The sequence below is a fragment of the Macrotis lagotis genome, chromosome 6 (assembly GCF_037893015.1).
Source record: "Macrotis lagotis isolate mMagLag1 chromosome 6, bilby.v1.9.chrom.fasta, whole genome shotgun sequence".
Lineage (NCBI taxonomy): Eukaryota > Metazoa > Chordata > Mammalia > Peramelemorphia > Peramelidae > Macrotis > Macrotis lagotis.
In genome coordinates this window covers 80,322,957-80,343,093 of record NC_133663.1, presented here as the reverse complement: position 1 = coordinate 80,343,093, position 20,137 = coordinate 80,322,957, and the positions used below count along the sequence as shown (strand labels likewise).

Genomic DNA, 20,137 nt, shown 5'->3' with positions numbered 1-20,137 from the left:
AATTCTGGCATCCTTTCCAATTGAATTTGGCAACAACCTTTGTTTTTCACTAATAAATATCCTGAGACTCCAATCATTCATTATTATGAAGATGAAGGTGAAGAAGAAGGAGAAGAAGAAGCAGAAGAAAGGGAATCCTACCCATGGAGAAGACATTCTGCCTTTGACTCTCCCACTCGCAACTCGTGGCTGTTGAACGGGAATTATCCAGCCAAACTGATTTAAGAGTCGGTGCTCCCCCAAACTGGTGATGTTTTCTTTATCTTTCTCTTCCACTTTTGTTACAATATTAATAATCCGTTCTCATATATATATATATATAGATGTATATATTATTTGCTATATAGAATATTATTGTAAGCAATCTATTCCTGCATTATTAAAATGCTTTCATTTTCAAATGTGTGAGAGTGTCATTTACAGGAATGAGTCCAAACCTCAATAAAATCACAATACATTAAACTGGTGTCCTGAACAGGATTCGTTGTGTAAATGCCTCTATTTAAGAAAACAACAGAGATCCCAGTCCCTTTTGAAGTACCGGGATGGGAAGACCCTCCCTTTTCTATTTTAGCAAAGGTCTGGGCTCAAAACATAAGCTGGTGTGAAGATTGGGGAAGCCATGTTAGGGTTGGAAAGCCTCCCTAACTTCCTGAGTGCTTAAGGAAAATTGCCATAGAAAAGGGAAAGGAGATGAATGGTATTTGCAGAAGGGGATGGGCTCTTTTAACTGTATATTGGAAGGCATGTCAAGTTTTGGATTAGAAAGTGGAAGATAAAGAAAAAGTTTCTACTTTGAATGTGGAGCCTACTGCTCCACCCCCCTTACCCCCCCTCCTCTTTCCTCCTTGTATCCCTCATTAGAACATTTTAAAGGAGAATAGTAGATAGGGACCAAACCCCAGTAAAGGAGATCAGACAGAGGAGCTATCGGTCTCTCATAAGATTAATTAATTATAAATTGGAAAAATGGACATACAACTGTTACTAAAGTTTGTTTGCTTCTTTGTTTTGTTTTGTTTTGAAATTGGGGTGAGACCTCTTTGATGGATGGGAATCCTAGTATATTTAGAAATGGAATGTCTGTTAAAATTACAGGCTTGGGAGGAAAAGAAATTTAGGTAAAACAAGTTAAAATAATGATAGAGGTAGGTCAATTACCCAAAAAAGGAGTACTCAGTGATGATTGTTCCCTTTCTCCCAGAGTACATATTAGTACATTTTAAGGGGGATGACTCTCAATTTACCTGATGAGAAATTATTCTTGCAAAAGTATAAAGACTATTACAATCTGTAAAATTTTAAGTGTACAATAGAATTAGGGACATTGAAGAATCTTGCCCAAGAACTTGTAAATAGAACTATGCCTATTTAGCTGCAAAAGAAAGGTTTTAAATAAATCCTTGTATCTGGTCATGAACAATATGTGTTAGAATAAAAGAAGAAGAAAGGAGAGGTGAATAAAGTCTGAAATATGGTTAGGCAGTATGTTAAGAGAAAATGCAAGTTGTGCAGTCTGAATACTGGATTTAAGGACTTGTGAAGAGAATAGTGAAAGGGGTGCAAAGAAAATGAAAGGGGCATAGAGAAGGTTAGGCTCTTTTTAATTTATGGAAGTTAAAGTATGTAGAATGAAGGTATGAGCAAGTTTGACTTTGTATAAATAAGATATTGGTTTTGGAAGTTTTGAAAATTGATTTTAAAATTAATGTAAAGTAGGCAAGAATATAAAGAACTATGAATCAACTAATAAGTTATGGAATTTCTTCTGGGATTGGCAACCCAGATTTATACTAAATTGAGATATGTTTTTAAAAGTGATTGGAGCAATTTAAAAAAATTAATATTAGACTGCTACCTGTGGGAGAGAACTATACTCCTTTTGAACAATTGCTAGCTGCATATTGGACATTAGTGGAAACTGAACATCTCCCTTTAAATCATGAAGTTCTGTTAAGGCCCCAGATAATGATTATGAGCTGGATAAATGGAGACTCTGATCTCTCATAAGATAGGACATGCACAGAAGTCCAGTATAATTAAATGGAAATGGTACATACAGAACAGAACTAAACCAGGAGAATCTGGCCTCTCTCCCCTGCCTGAGAAAGTATCTGAATTAATGTCAGTGCAGTCTCAACTGACCACTCCCCCTCAGAAGGCAGTTTCACCAGTCAAATGGAATCAAGGATATGATGCCTTGACCCCTGAATAAAAGAAAAGCACTTGGTTTACTGGATGACTCTGCTAGATATTTAGGACAAATTAGGTATTGGAAGGCTGTAACAAATAATATTTTAGAAAGAACAGGAAAGCAGTCAGTGGACAAAACTGATGGCTGTATGTCAGGTATTGAAACAAGTGAAGGGGAGATAATGTCACATTTTTTACAGAAACCTGCATAGTGGCAAATGGCCTAACCACTTAGATGACCATGTGACATGCAAAAAATTGGGATTTTTATGGGAAACAAATTTGGTCTTATGAAATGTGGAAAGATAAATGTATTTGGATCCAGTATATGAATGTGTCTGTGTTTCATGTAGATGCCCATGTGAAAGCTAATTCAGTGGAACGTGAGTATAATGCCCAAGCTGATGAACTCTCAAAAGTAGAAGGACAATCCCTGCAAATGATGCACCTGGAGAATATGGTTGATTTGATGCTAGGAAAATGGCTTCACATCACTGCAGGCCATCTTGGCACTCTTGCATCTTACAGGTGGGCATTGGCTAGAGGAATTAATATTCCCTTAGATATTTTTAAACAGATAACTCAGGAGTGCCCCCAATGCCAGCTCTTCAGTCAGTACTCCATACCTCGAACTAACTGGAAAATTGGCTAGAGGCACTTTGCCTGCCCAAATTTGGCAGATTGATTATATAGTCCCATTACCTCTAAATCCAATATGCTTGTACTTGTGTAGATACTTATTCAGGAATACTAATTGCTTGCCCATATAGATGGGAAACCCAAAAGAATACTTGTAAGACTATTGATATTAGTTCCTTATTCTATGGAACCCCTATGCAAGTCCAAAGTGACAATGGAACTCATTTAAAGGGAAAGGAAATTGATGCTTATTGTGAATATAAAAATATTGAATGGATATATCATATCCCTATCCAGAGACAGCAGGCCTCATTGAAGGATGAATGGTGTGTTAAAAGAAAAATTAAAGAAATTGGGGGATAATAACATAAAGAAATGGAAGGAAAATTTATTTGAAGCTTTGAGACAGTTAAATAATAGACCATTGGCTGATGGAGAAGGTACTCCATTGTCCAGAATGATGATTCCTCACTTACAAATAAGGAGACTGTCAAATATTCCCACGATACAATGGTGGAGATTACATGATAATGCTAGGGAACCTTGGAGGACCTCACTTGGGTTCGCAGGTTATGATTTATATGTAATACATGATGTGGAAATAAAACCTCAAGGCCAATTATTATGTAATACTGGTATTGGGGTCAAACTCCCTACTGGATATTATGGTCAGCTATTCTCTAGATCCAGCTTGGCCAATAAGGCACAGGTACATGTATGTACTGAGAGGAGTAATATGTAATGATTATAGAGGAGAAATTAAAGTTTGTTTGTATAACTCCCATGTGTCTGAAACCTACTTCTGTAAGACCAGAGAGACAATATGTCAGATAGTTATATTACCATACCTCATTGGACAATGGACAGAAAAAAACCAATCCCCTGATAAGACTATTAGAGGGGATCAAGGATTTGGTAGCTCAGATGAAATGCAATGGATACCTGAGAAGATAATCCCAGGAGCCAAAGTATGGATAAAAAAGACACCCTACAGATGCTCCTAGGCCAGCTGAATTAATAGCCCAAGGGAATAATAATACAGCTATTGTTAGTTACTCAGAAGATGACACTTGGCATCATGTTCCACTAACCCAAATGTCTATTCACAATTAAGTGTTTTATAGGCTTCTGGTTTTATGCTGCAGTACATATTTGGACTCCAGGAGCCTGGTTGAGATTCTCCGGGAACAAGATCCAATTGAAGTGGTGGTCGTTTATTATTTCTTCACAAAAGGAAAATTACACCTGCCCTGCACCCAACTTTTGTAACATTGCTAATTGGACTATCGCTAATGCTACATTTTATCAGACTCCTTCGTCCTATATCCTGAAAGGGCCTTTTTCTGTGAACCTAAGTTTTACTATGTCTTTGTTAGTTAACATTTCATGTTGTATTACTCCTCTTCCCTTTGCATCCCCGGCCTCATGGTGTAACAGATTAATTGAAAGTTGTCCATCAACAATGCAACAAGAACCAATTAAGAATTGTACACAGTGGAATATAGACAACTCTACTTATAATATAAATGTTCCTACTGAAAATAGATAGCAGTATTTAGTCTGCTCTAATGCTTCCACTATAGTTAACTGAACTACATGGATACAATATATATCATTGTTACCAGAGACTCCACCTAATCAGCATCCTCCTTCAGTAGTATGAGTTCCTAAATCTTGTGAAAATGTGTCTATTGCTCAACATAAAATTGTACTTTGTTATAATGTGTCCTTCCCACCTTTATTGCCCTGCACTAGATTTAAAAGAGCCTGGTACGATACCCTACTTGGTGGAGCTGGAACAGGTTTGGGTATAGTAAATTCTATAGATCTTGAGACCTTGGCCAGCAGACTGAGCAGTGCTGGACAAGATGTATCTTCAAGTTTTAACAATTAATTCTAATTGGTTGCCCACAATGATCCTGCCATACCAACGTACTTTAAAATACCAAGGCCAATTCTTACAAGTTTTTAATGATAGCATTCTATCTAATATACAGATGGATACCCCGATAAGTGCCCTGTTTAAATGGACCAAATGTTCTTTACAAAATATGTACACTTTAATACAAAAAGAGAATGCTCAAAGGTTGTTACAAGAAGCAGATACCTATATTTGGGACAGTGTACTCCCTAGAATGGTTAAATATTAGAAACAAAGTAAACCTGAACAAGCTTGATTTGGTGTAGTGGGACTGTAGTATATTATCAAGTCTGTATATGGAAAATTATGTGTCAATTCCATGTGATTCCTTTTGTGTTACATGATTATTTTGCTTTGCCACATGTATATAGCAACTATGTATATTAAGACAATGTAACTCTTACTTTACAGGACTGTACTTTTACTAACCAAGGTATTGTGTGTGGGATGATGACCCGGCAGATGGAGCCCTGCCTTCTCTCACACTCCTCTAACTTATGTGACTTAACTGTATATCCTCTTTCTAACTTTTCAATGTTATATGAAGGATCTTCCCAATACATTTGTTTAACCTCTAATAATAGTACTGATTTAACTTCTGTCTCACAGAAACCCCCTTTTTCTGGATGTCTTGCTAACATCCCTTTCCTACACTTGGCAGGGTGATGATTTTTACTCTGATCAAGTGGATGAAATACATATCTCCACTGTTGGGGTGATGATTTGTTTTTGCTCTTCCCCTGATACAGATGTTATTAAGAATTTGCTCTGTCAGGGTGATGTTTTTTACTTTTCCCCTGATACAGATGTTATTAAGAATTTGTTACCTTTTCCCTATACTTCTTTATACTAAATATTTTGACAGTTTAGCTATTCCTATATTATTGTTAATGATTTTCTTATTATTATGCATTTGTAATAATTGTTATAATCAGTTTATTTCCATAGACCCATCCTCATACATTTCTCGTGATCTTAACGCCAAATGTATAAGAAATTAAGATTCTTATATGAGTAAATTCACTCAAGCCTGTATGAGAACATGTCCTTCCCCGCTAGAACATGTCCTATGTGATTTGACTGCGTTCTTAGAGTCCCAGGAACTAGCCATTCCTTAGAACATAAACAGTACTGAAAAGAACTGGCTATTCTCACAGTACTGACCTTAATTATGTTGTGTCTTGTGGCCCCATATGACATCTTCCTAACATCATAACACTTACTGACTTCCTACGTTCATGATAAGAATTCTTGGATCCTTTCCAATTGAATTTGGCAACAAACCTTTGTTTTTCCCTAATAAATATCCTGAGACTCCAATCATTCATTATTATGAAGATGAAGGTGAAGAAGAAGGAGAAGAAGAAGCAGAAGAAAGGGAATCCTACCCATGGAGAAGACATTCTGCCTTTGACTCTCCCACTCGCAACTCGTGGCTGTTGAACGGGAATTATCCAGCCAAACTGATTAAGAGTTGGTGCTCCCCCAAACTGGTGATGTTTTCTTTATCTTTCTCTTCCACTTTTGTTACAATATTAATAATCCGTTCTCATATATATATATATAGATGTATATATTATTTGCTATATAGAATATTATTGTAAGCAATCTATTCCTTGCATTATTAAAATGCTTTCATTTTCAAATGTGTGAGAGTGTCATTTACAGGAATGAATCCAAACCTCAATAAAATCACAATACATTAAACTGGTGTCCTGAACAGGATTCGTTGTGTAAATGCCTCTATTTAAGAAAACAACAGAGATCCCAGTCCCTTTTGAAGTACCGGGATGGGAAGACCCTCCCTTTTCTATTTTAGCAAAGGTCTGGGCTCAAAACATAAGCTGGTGTGAAGATTGGGGAAGCCGTGTTAGGGTTGGAAAGCCTCCCCAACTTCCTGAGTGCTTAAGGAAAATTGCCATAGAAAAGGGAAAGGAGATGAATGGTATTTGCAGAAGGGGATGGGCTCTTTTAACTGTATATTGGAAGGCATGTCAAGTTTTGGATTAGAAAGTGGAAGATAAAGAAAAAGTTTCTACTTTGAATTGTGGAGCCTACTGCTCCACCCCCCTTACCCCCCCTCCTCTTTCCTCCTTGTATCCCTCATTAGAACATTTTAAAGGAGAATAGTAGATAGGGACCAAACCCCAGTAAAGGAGATCAGACAGAGGAGCTATCGGTCTCTCATAAGATTAATTAATTATAAATTGGAAAAATGGACATACAACTGTTACTAAAGTTTGTTTGCTTCTTTGTTTTGTTTTGTTTTGAAATTGGGGTGAGACCTCTTTGATGGATGGGAATCCTAGTATATTTAGAAATGGAATGTCTGTTAAAATTACAGGCTTGGGAGGAAAAGAAATTTAGGTAAAACAAGTTAAAATAATGATAGAGGTAGGTCAATTACCCAAAAAAGGAGTACTCAGTGATGATTGTTCCCTTTCTCCCAGAGTACATATTAGTACATTTTAAGGGGGATGACTCTCAATTTACCTGATGAGAAATTATTCTTGCAAAAGTATAAAGACTATTACAATCTGTAAAATTTTAAGTGTACAATAGAATTAGGGACATTGAAGAATCTTGCCCAAGAACTTGTAAATAGAACTATGCCTATTTAGCTGCAAAAGAAAGGTTTTAAATAAATCCTTGTATCTGGTCATGAACAATATGTGTTAGAATAAAAGAAGAAGAAAGGAGAGGTGAATAAAGTCTGAAATATGGTTAGGCAGTATGTTAAGAGAAAATGCAAGTTGTGCAGTCTGAATACTGGATTTAAGGACTTGTGAAGAGAATAGTGAAAGGGGTGCAAAGAAAATGAAAGGGGCATAGAGAAGGTTAGGCTCTTTTTAATTTATGGAAGTTAAAGTATGTAGAATGAAGGTATGAGCAAGTTTGACTTTGTATAAATAAGATATTGGTTTTGGAAGTTTTGAAAATTGATTTTAAAATTAATGTAAAGTAGGCAAGAATATAAAGAACTATGAATCAACTAATAAGTTATGGAATTTCTTCTGGGATTGGCAACCCAGATTTATACTAAATTGAGATATGTTTTTAAAAGTGATTGGAGCAATTTAAAAAAATTAATATTAGACTGCTACCTGTGGGAGAGAACTATACTCCTTTTGAACAATTGCTAGCTGCATATTGGACATTAGTAGAAACTGAACATCTCCCTTTAAATCATGAAGTTCTGTTAAGGCCCCAGATAATGATTATGAGCTGGATAAATGGAGACTCTGATCTCTCATAAGATAGGACATGCACAGAAGTCCAGTATAATTAAATGGAAATGGTACATACAGAACAGAACTAAACCAGGAGAATCTGGCCTCTCTCCCCTGCCTGAGAAAGTATCTGAATTAATGTCAGTGCAGTCTCAACTGACCACTCCCCCTCAGAAGGCAGTTTCACCAGTCAAATGGAATCAAGGATATGATGCCTTGACCCCTGAATAAAAGAAAAGCACTTGGTTTACTGGATGACTCTGCTAGATATTTAGGACAAATTAGGTATTGGAAGGCTGTAACAAATAATATTTTAGAAAGAACAGGAAAGCAGTCAGTGGACAAAACTGATGGCTGTATGTCAGGTATTGAAACAAGTGAAGGGGAGATAATGTCACATTTTTTACAGAAACCTGCATAGTGGCAAATGGCCTAACCACTTAGATGACCATGTGACATGCAAAAAATTGGGATTTTTATGGGAAACAAATTTGGTCTTATGAAATGTGGAAAGATAAATGTATTTGGATCCAGTATATGAATGTGTCTGTGTTTCATGTAGATGCCCATGTGAAAGCTGATTCAGTGGAACGTGGTAATGCCCAAGCTGATGAACTCTCAAAAGTGGAAGGAAAATCCCTGCAAATGATGCACCTGGAGAATATGGTTGATTTGATGCTAGGAAAATGGATTCACATCACTGCAGGCCATCTTGGCACTCTTGCATCTTACAGGTGGGCATTGGCTAGAGGAATTAATATTCCCTTAGATATTTTTAAACAGATAACTCAGGAGTGCCCCCAATGCCAGCTCTTCAGTCAGTACTCCATACCTCGAACTAACTGGAAAATTGGCTAGAGGCACTTTGCCTGCCCAAATTTGGCAGATTGATTATATAGTCCCATTACCTCTAAATCCAATATGCTTGTACTTGTGTAGATACTTATTCAGGAATACTAATTGCTTGCCCATATAGATGGGAAACCCAAAAGAATACTTGTAAGACTATTGATATTAGTTCCTTATTCTATGGAACCCCTATGCAAGTCCAAAGTGACAATGGAACTCATTTAAAGGGAAAGGAAATTGATGCTTATTGTGAATATAAAAATATTGAATGGATATATCATATCCCTATCCAGAGACAGCAGGCCTCATTGAAAGGATGAATGGTGTGTTAAAAGAAAAATTAAAGAAATTGGGGGATAATAACATAAAGAAATGGAAGGAAAATTTATTTGAAGCTTTGAGACAGTTAAATAATAGACCATTGGCTGATGGAGAAGGTACTCCATTGTCCAGAATGATGATTCCTCACTTACAAATAAGGAGACTGTCAAATATTCCCACGATACAATGGTGGAGATTACATGATAATGCTAGGGAACCTTGGAGGACCTCACTTGGGTTCGCAGGTTATGATTTATATGTAATACATGATGTGGAAATAAAACCTCAAGGCCAATTATTATGTAATACTGGTATTGGGGTCAAACTCCCTACTGGATATTATGGTCAGCTATTCTCTAGATCCAGCTTGGCCAATAAGGCACAGGTACATGTATGTACTGAGAGGAGTAATATGTAATGATTATAGAGGAGAAATTAAAGTTTGTTTGTATAACTCCCATGTGTCTGAAACCTACTTCTGTAAGACCAGAGAGACAATATGTCAGATAGTTATATTACCATACCTCATTGGACAATGGACAGAAAAAAACCAATCCCCTGATAAGACTATTAGAGGGGATCAAGGATTTGGTAGCTCAGATGAAATGCAATGGATACCTGAGAAGATAATCCCAGGAGCCAAAGTATGGATAAAAAAGACACCCTACAGATGCTCCTAGGCCAGCTGAATTAATAGCCCAAGGGAATAATAATACAGCTATTGTTAGTTACTCAGAAGATGACACTTGGCATCATGTTCCACTAACCCAAATGTCTATTCACAATTAAGTGTTTTATAGGCTTCTGGTTTTATGCTGCAGTACATATTTGGACTCCAGGAGCCTGGTTGAGATTCTCCGGGAACAAGATCCAATTGAAGTGGTGGTCGTTTATTATTTCTTCACAAAAGGAAAATTACACCTGCCCTGCACCCAACTTTTGTAACATTGCTAATTGGACTATCGCTAATGCTACATTTTATCAGACTCCTTCGTCCTATATCCTGAAAGGGCCTTTTTCTGTGAACCTAAGTTTTACTATGTCTTTGTTAGTTAACATTTCATGTTGTATTACTCCTCTTCCCTTTGCATCCCCGGCCTCATGGTGTAACAGATTAATTGAAAGTTGTCCATCAACAATGCAACAAGAACCAATTAAGAATTGTACACAGTGGAATATAGACAACTCTACTTATAATATAAATGTTCCTACTGAAAATAGATAGCAGTATTTAGTCTGCTCTAATGCTTCCACTATAGTTAACTGAACTACATGGATACAATATATATCATTGTTACCAGAGACTCCACCTAATCAGCATCCTCCTTCAGTAGTATGAGTTCCTAAATCTTGTGAAAATGTGTCTATTGCTCAACATAAAATTGTACTTTGTTATAATGTGTCCTTCCCACCTTTATTGCCCTGCACTAGATTTAAAAGAGCCTGGTACGATACCCTACTTGGTGGAGCTGGAACAGGTTTGGGTATAGTAAATTCTATAGATCTTGAGACCTTGGCCAGCAGACTGAGCAGTGCTGGACAAGATGTATCTTCAAGTTTTAACAATTAATTCTAATTGGTTGCCCACAATGATCCTGCCATACCAACGTACTTTAAAATACCAAGGCCAATTCTTACAAGTTTTTAATGATAGCATTCTATCTAATATACAGATGGATACCCCGATAAGTGCCCTGTTTAAATGGACCAAATGTTCTTTACAAAATATGTACACTTTAATACAAAAAGAGAATGCTCAAAGGTTGTTACAAGAAGCAGATACCTATATTTGGGACAGTGTACTCCCTAGAATGGTTAAATATTAGAAACAAAGTAAACCTGAACAAGCTTGATTTGGTGTAGTGGGACTGTAGTATATTATCAAGTCTGTATATGGAAAATTATGTGTCAATTCCATGTGATTCCTTTTGTGTTACATGATTATTTTGCTTTGCCACATGTATATAGCAACTATGTATATTAAGACAATGTAACTCTTACTTTACAGGACTGTACTTTTACTAACCAAGGTATTGTGTGTGGGATGATGACCCGGCAGATGGAGCCCTGCCTTCTCTCACACTCCTCTAACTTATGTGACTTAACTGTATATCCTCTTTCTAACTTTTCAATGTTATATGAAGGATCTTCCCAATACATTTGTTTAACCTCTAATAATAGTACTGATTTAACTTCTGTCTCACAGAAACCCCCTTTTTCTGGATGTCTTGCTAACATCCCTTTCCTACACTTGGCAGGGTGATGATTTTTACTCTGATCAAGTGGATGAAATACATATCTCCACTGTTGGGGTGATGATTTGTTTTTGCTCTTCCCCTGATACAGATGTTATTAAGAATTTGCTCTGTCAGGGTGATGTTTTTTACTTTTCCCCTGATACAGATGTTATTAAGAATTTGTTACCTTTTCCCTATACTTCTTTATACTAAATATTTTGACAGTTTAGCTATTCCTATATTATTGTTAATGATTTTCTTATTATTATGCATTTGTAATAATTGTTATAATCAGTTTATTTCCATAGACCCATCCTCATACATTTCTCGTGATCTTAACGCCAAATGTATAAGAAATTAAGATTCTTATATGAGTAAATTCACTCAAGCCTGTATGAGAACATGTCCTTCCCCGCTAGAACATGTCCTATGTGATTTGACTGCGTTCTTAGAGTCCCAGGAACTAGCCATTCCTTAGAACATAAACAGTACTGAAAAGAACTGGCTATTCTCACAGTACTGACCTTAATTATGTTGTGTCTTGTGGCCCCATATGACATCTTCCTAACATCATAACACTTGCTGACTTCCTATGTTCATGATAAGAATTCTTGGATCCTTTCCAATTGAATTTGGCAACAAACCTTTGTTTTTCCCTAATAAATATCCTGAGACTCCAATCATTCATTATTATGAAGATGAAGATGAAGATGAAGAAGAAGGAGAAGAAGCAGAAGAAAGGGAATGCTATAGAGAAGACATTCTGCCTTTGACTGTCCCACTTGGGACTTGTGGCTGTTGAACCGGAATTATCCAGCCAAACTGATTAAGAGTTGGTACTCCCCTGAATTGGTGATGTTTTCTTTATCTTTCTCTTCTACTTTTGTTATAGTATCAATAATCCTTTCTCATATATATAATATATATATTATTTTCTATATAGAATAGTATTGTAAGCAATCTATTCCTTGCATTATTAAAATGCTTTCATTTTCAACTGTGTGAGAGTGTCATTTACAGGAATGAACCCGAACCTCATTAAAATCACAATACAGTAAGTCATAGGAATTCAAAAATATCCTATTGCTACTTGAAATAGCATTGCTTTCTTACTCTGTAACTACTTAATCAAAGAGACTGGACATGGCCCAGGCAATTTGGAACCATATATGCTTGATACTTATTACTGCAATATAGAAAAATAAAACCAATATGGAATATTGGAGTAGAGGTGAGTAGAGGAAGCACTTGGCCAAGCTCTCCCACCATTCCCCTCTAAACAACTTTAAAATATCATCTCCAATCAAATTCTGGGATATCAGAGCCAAAAAACAGTCAGTGTAAGAAATTCTTCCTTCCTGAGACAACTTAGGAGTTGGAAGGAGAGGTCTGTGACATGGGGATGGTGGTTGGGCTATAGTCCATGTGGATGTAACACTATTGTTGAAATTTGGTGGTAGCAACAGCAACAGCAGCTTCAGGAACTATCAAGACAGGGATAGTAAGGGGATAGAGCAACTGGTCAGAAAGAGATTATAGATTCTATGCTAGTCCTGGAAACAGTATCCCATTGCCTATACCCATTTCCAGGTCACAGTTCAAAGGCAGAGAGGAGCACTTTGAGTTATGAGGAAGAAGGAGCTATAAGGCAAAGAATAATTTGCTCTACACAGTGAGCAGGGGTCCAGAGGAGTCAGAGGACCAAAGTACAGATCAAGAGAAGGATGACCACACTTATTCCCAGATGACACAGCCTTAGAATTTTTGAAAATTTCCCAAACCCCAGATCTAGTATTGAAAATAACAGTACAAGAGCTCTGAAGCTTGGGAAGTGCCTCTCCCTAATTCCTTCCACACTGTGAACAGAGCCCAACATTAACATAAGGCTCAAAGACAAGAAATAGGCTAAATGAGCAAACCTCAACAAAAAAAGAACATGACTACAAAAAAGTTACTATGGCAGCAAGGAAGATCAAGACAAAAACTCAAAACAAGATATTGATCTCAAAATGACTATAAACAAAACCTCAAAGTAAAAAGAAATGTGAATTTGGCATAAATCCAATAAGAATTCCTGGAAGAGTTGAAAGTGATTTTCAAAATCAAATAAGAATAATAGAAAAAATCAAGTAAAGAAATGAAAGTAAGGAAATAAAATTATGAAAGGAAAATTACACAACCTGGTAACAAAGTCACAAAACATACTAAATAAAATAACATCTGAAAAACATAATCAGGGGCAGCTAAGTGGCACAGTGGATAAAGCACTGGCCCTGGAGTCAGCAGTACCTGAATTTAAATCTGGCCTCAGACACTTAATAATTACCTAGCTTTGTGGCCTTGGGCAAAATACTTAACCCCATTGCCTTGCAAAAAAAATAAAAACATAATCAGCAAAATCCTAAAAGTGGTACAAAACTTCATTGATGAAAATGACACAAATGAAAATCAATTAAATGGAAAAAGAGATGCAGAATCCATTCACTAAAGAAAATGAATGCCTTAAAAATTGCATTTGGATGAGTGGAAACTAATGACTCCATGAGACATAAATGAACACTAGACATAGCCAAAAGAATAAAAAAAGAAGAAAATATGAAACATTTTGTGAAAAAAATTGATGTGGAAAAAATCAATATAATTTAAGAAAAATATAACTGAAAAATGGTCATAGATATTATACTGCAAGAAATCATCAAAGAAAAATGCCTTCAACTCCCACAATCAGATGGTAAAAATAGAAATGAAATGAATTCATTGATCATAACTAGAAAAATATTCCAAAATGAAAACTTTAGAATATTATAGACAAATTCCATATCTCCAAGGTAAAAGAGGAAAATATTTCAAGTAGGCAGAAAGAATCAATTCAAATATCATAGTGCTATAATCAGTATTACAGAAGATACCACATTAAGGAGAAGAAGTTTTAAAATTAAAATATAATATTCCAGAAGGCAAAAACGCTAGGGTTACAATTAGTATTAATCTATCCAGGAAAACTGAGTAAGTCTTCAGCAGAGAAATGGACATTTGATGGGAGACTTTCAAACATTCCTGATGAAAAGACCAAAGCTAAATAGAAAATATATCTTTCAAATACACGACTCAGCAGAAGCATAAAATGATAAATATGAAGAAAAATCATGAGAGAAGATAAGATTAATCAGTTCATATGAAAAGACAATACATGTAGCTCCAAAGAGCTTTATCATTGTTAAGGCAAATAGAGAAATACTATAGAGAAAGCATGAGATTCGTCTATTTATGTCAGGATGAGCTAAAAATACTGGACAAGTGAGACAGAGAGATACACAGGGAGAAGGGGAGAGGGCGAGGAAGAATATGGGAAATTATCACATAAAAGGGAGGCAAGGAAGAGCTTTTTTTAGAGGAGGGGAAAATGATGGGGAGGAATGCTACATTTGATTCTTTCTCTCAACTAAATTATTTCAAAATGTGTATGTAAAGATATACATACATACACATACACATACATACACACATATACAGCTGGATATAGAAATCCCAATAAGAAAATAGCAAGGAAGTGGAAGGGCGGGGCCTGCGGAGGCCGCAGCATCACATGATGGCGCGGGGCTTGGCACGGGGCTGGTGCTGCTTGCCGCAGGCTCCGGGCAGTCACCATGCCTACAACACAGCAGTCACCACAGGATGAGCAGGGAAAAGCTCCTTGATGAAGCTATTCAGGCTGTGAAGGTTCAGTCATTCCAGATGAAGCGATGCCTGGACAAAAACAAACTTATGGATGCTTTGAAACATGCCTCTAACATGCTTGGTGAACTTCGAATGTCTATGTTACCACCAAAGAGTTACTTTGAACTTTATATGGCTATTTCTGATGAACTGCATTATTTGGAGGTCTACTTGACAGATGAATTTGCCAAAGGAAGGAAAGTAGCAGATCTATATGAACTTGTACAGTATGCTGGAAATATTATCCCAAGACGCTATCTGCTTATTACAGTGGGAGTTGTTTACCTAAAGTCATTTCCTCAATCCAGAAAAGATATTTTGAAAGATTTGGTAGAGATGTGTTGTGGTGTACAGCATCCCTCAAGAGGTCTATTTTTTTGAAATTACCTTCTTCAGTGTACCAGAAACATTTTGCCAGATGAAGGAGAGCCCACAGATGAAGAAACAACTGGAGACATCAGTGATTCTATGGATTTTGTACTACTAAACTTTGCAGAAATGAACAAATTTTGGGTGTGAATGCAGCATCAAGGACATAGCCGGGATAGAGAAAAAACGAGAACGGGAAAGACAGGAACTTAGAATTCTAGTGGGAACAAATTTGGTCTGCCTCAGTCAGTTGGAAGGTGTAAATGTGGAGCGGTACAAACAGATTGTTTTGACTGGTATCTTGGAACAAGTTGTGAATTGCAGGGATGCCTTGGCTCAGGAATATCTCATGGAGTGTATCATTCAGGTATTCCCTGATGAATTTCATCTACAGACCTTGAACCCTTTTCTTCGAGCCTGTGCTAAATTACACCAAAATGTAAATGTGAAAAACATAATCATTGCTTTAATTGATAGATTAGCTTTATTTGCTCACTGTGAAGATGGACCTGGAATTCCAGCAGATATTAAACTTTTTGACATATTTTCACAGCAAGTGGCTACTGTAATACAGTCCAGGCAAGACATGCCTTCAGAAGATGTGGTGTCTTTACAAGTGTCTCTCATTAACCTTGTCATGAAGTGCTATCCAGATCATGTGGATTATGTTGATAAAGTATTAGAAACAACAGTGGAAATATTTAATAAACTCAATCTAGAACATATTGCTACCAGCAGTGCAGTTTCAAAGGAACTTACAAGACTTTTGAAGATACCTGTTGACACCTATAACAACATTTTAACAGTTTTGAAGTTAAAACATTTTCATCCCCTCTTTGAGTATTTTGACTATGAGTCCAGAAAGAGTATGAGTTGTTATGTGCTTAGTAATGCCCTGGATTATAATACCAAAATCGTCTCACAGGACCAGGTGGATGCAATCATGAATCTAGTATCAACTTTGATTCAAGATCAACCAGATGAACCTGTGGAAGACCCAGACCCTGAAAACTTTGCTGATGAGCAGAGCCTTGTGGGAAGATTCATTCATCTCCTGAGATCAGATGATCCTGATCAGCAATTCTTGATTTTAAACACTGCACAGAAACATTTTGGAGCCGGTGGGACCCAAAGCATTTGCTTTACAATCCCTCCTTTGGTATTTGCAGCATATCAACTAGCTTTTAGATACAAAGAAAATTCCAAAGTGGATGATAAGTGGGAGAAGAAGTGCCAGAAAATTTTTTCATTTGCACATCAGACTATCAGTGCTTTAATCAAAGCAGAATTGGCAGAACTGCCTCTATGACTTTTCCTTCAAGGAGCTCTAGCTGCTGGGGAAATTGGTTTTGAAAACCATGAAACAGTGGCATATGAATTTATGTCCCAGGCATTTTCTCTGTATGAAGATGAAATCAGTGATTCTAAAGCCCAGCTGGCTGCCATCACCTTGATCATTGGGACATTTGAGAGGATGAAGTGCTTCAGTGAAGAAAAGAACCCTTAAGAACTCAGTGCACCTTGGCAGCTTCCAAACTGTTCAAGAAGCCTGGCCAGGGTTGGGCTGTGAGTACATGTGCCCATCTCTTCTGGTCTGGCAGAAACACAGACAAGAATGGAGAAGAGCTTCATGGAGGGAAGAGAGTGATGGAATGCCTAAAGGAGGCTCTGAAGATAGCAAATCAGTGCATGGATCCCTTGCTACAAGTTCAAATTTTTATAGAGATTCTGAACAGATACATCTATTTTTATGAAAAGGAAAATGATGCGGTGACAATTCAGGTTCTGAATCAGCTTATCCAGAAGATAAGAGAAGACCTTCCAAATCTTGAATCCAGTGAAGAAACAGAACAGATTAACAAACATTTTCATAACACCCTGGAGCATTTGTGCTTGAGGAGGGAATCACCTGAGTCTGAGGGGCCAATTTATGAAGGTCTTGTCCTTTAAAGAGAAGAAACACAGACACACTGTCCTTCTTTCCATTTACATACAGTTTTTTTAATTATGCTAGATTATTATCCCTCCTTCTCCCCCTAGATTATACCTTTCAGAAATGCCAAATTAGGTTATCTTTCTCTTATCTGTGATATATTTTATTCTGCACCTCCAGACACTCACCTTCAGGACCTTAAGAAATTAATTCACTTCACAGATATTCAAGTTGGGTCATCAAAATGTCTGATTACCAAACGTAGCATGATTGAATCGTTTTTTGTAAATCCTCTGATCTTCCAAGTTTCTTCTTTCAGCTACTAATCTTTTCTGTTTTTCTTCACTGTTTCTTGTTGCTTCGGTAATTTTATTAAGTCCTAGGGGAGTACTAACCAGTAAGTGGCTAGCACTGTCTGTCTTTGTATTCTATAGTTCATCTTGATTTTTACAAAAGATTCGTTTTAGGGGTGGGAGGGATATTGTATGTTGAATTCAGCTTGACCTTTTTTTTAAATCTAAGACAAAGCTATGTGTAATATTTCCCCTGAAATTAGAGTATATTAATGTATGTTTGAGAGTTTAAAATTACCATGGTTAAAACCAGAAGTTTATATTTTGCATTTTTGGACATCCACTAGGGGACTATACTCATCACTGGGCATATTTATCAAGGAAATTTTGTTCTAAATTCCATAAAAATAGAGAAATTGTGATCTATATAGTTTATGTATAACCTTCATTATTGTAAATTTAGGGGAAAATGCTTTACACAAGTATCATGATTTTGCACCAGTGAAACAATAAAATTGCTATAACAATTAAAAAAAGAAAATAGCAAGGGAAAGATAATAATAAAGAAGGACTGATAAAAGAAGGTAGTGGTCAAAAGTAAAACAGATGTGGGGGCAGAACAAAGGTGGCAGAAAGAAGACAGGAACTTCCCTGAGTTCTGGATTTTCCTCAAAAAGAAAGTCAATCAGGCTTCTAAACAGATTCTGGAGAGATAGAACACAAAAAAGACAGAGTGGAGCATTTTTTCAGCTGAAGATTTCTTGGAAGAACTACAAGAAAGGTCTGTACTACTTGGGTTCAGAGGGATTGTGGCCCTGTGCAGGCAGGAGGTGGGGAAGGCGGTGGGAGGCTTTCAGTCAAAGCCCCTAGTTCCCAATTAAGTAGGCCAGTGATACAGAAGGCCAGCTGAGAAATCTTCAGGGCCAGCATAGAAGGAAATTGTGAGCCCCAGAATACCAATTCAGTGAGTGCAACTAGACCCACAATGCCAGTACAGTGGGGAAAACACAAGTGGAAATGCTAATGTGGGAATGAGTGGTGAACAGGTCTTCAACCTCAAGTCCAGGAGCTCCAGATAATGCTTACCTGTGCTACAGGAACAAAAATCTACCTTAAAAACAAATTAGGCTAAACATGAGTAAGAAATAGGGGAAAGTCTTAACTATAGAAAGCTATTATAGTGAAAAGGAAGATCAAAACATCATATCAGAAGATGACATTGGAAAAAGACCTAGTCATCTTAGAAGAGATCAAAAAGTATTTTAAAAAGCAAGTTGGAGAATTGGGGAAAGAAATGAGAGGTATGAAAGAGATATGCAACAGTTTGGGAAAAGTAACAAAAACTGACTGAGAAAAGTAACTCCTTTAAAAATACAATTGTACAAATGGACAAAGACAACTATTCTTTAAAAAATAGAATTGGGCAAATGGAAAAAGATGCAAAAGTTAACTGAATTAAATAATTCCATAAAAATTAGAATTGGAACAATATGAAAATTTGGAGAAATTATAAAATAATTCATTGGAAAAAGAAATGATCAGATAAACAGATGCAAGAGAGAAAATTTAAGAATCATTTGACTACCTGAAAGCTATGATTGAAAAAAAAGGAGCCTGGACAATATCTTTCATGAAATCATCAAGGACAACTTCCTTGATGTCTTTTAGAACTAGAGGGGAAATTAGTGATTGAAATAATCTGCCAATCACCTCCTGAAATGGTTATGAAATAAACTGGAATATTGTAGCCAAATCCTAAAATTATCAGGTCAAGGAGAAAGGAAGAAGCAAATCAAATTTCAAGGACCTGAAATCAGGATTGCATAGGACTTTACAGCTTCCACATTAAAGGTTCATAAGGTCTGGAATTTGATATTCGAGAGGGAAAAGAAACTTGGATCACAACTGAGAATCAATTACTATGCAAAACTGAATATATAATTTCAGGGAAAAAGGAGGACATTGAACAAAATAGGGGATTTTATGCTTTCCTGATAGAAAGACAAGAGCTGAAAAGAAAATTTGATTTTCAAATATGAGACTCAAGGAATGGATAAAAAGTTAAATAGGAAATTTAAAAAAAAGATTATTCATTAAGACTAAATTGTTTACAGCCCTACATAAGAAGATACTTGTAACTCTTGAGAACTGTATCTCTATTATTAGGAGTATATTTAGACAAAGAGTGTGGGCATGAGATAATTTTGATTTTATGATATAAAATTTAATTAAAGTACAGAAAATGATTATATTGAGAAAAGAAAGAAGGGGTGGGCAAAATAGGATAAATTGCATCACAGGAAGAGGCACAAAGGACCCATTGCAGTAGAGGATAAGAAGTGAAAAGGGAGTCTTACTTTCATTGGTTTGGCTCAAAGTGAGAATAACATACATTCAGTTTGGTTTAGAAATTTATCTCACCATACAGAGAATTA

General features: G+C 36.5%; 1 long non-coding RNA gene and 1 pseudogene across 2 annotated transcripts; both read left to right on the top strand.

Annotated features, from left to right (window-relative positions):
- The first annotated feature begins 400 nt into the window (after positions 1 to 400).
- On the top strand, positions 401 to 12,234 carry LOC141491000 (uncharacterized). Of its 2 annotated transcripts, XR_012469425.1 has the most exons (4): positions 401 to 2,721; positions 3,947 to 6,246; positions 8,546 to 8,717; positions 9,944 to 12,234. It is a non-coding gene; the product is annotated as an uncharacterized LOC141491000 (long non-coding RNA). The 2 variants fall into 2 exon arrangements; XR_012469424.1 differs by having other exon boundaries at positions 8,546 to 12,234.
- Positions 12,235 to 15,037: 2,803 nt separating this feature from the next.
- Positions 15,038 to 17,536, top strand: LOC141491712 (vacuolar protein sorting-associated protein 35 pseudogene; annotated as a pseudogene).
- The last annotated feature ends 2,601 nt before the right edge of the window (positions 17,537 to 20,137 follow it).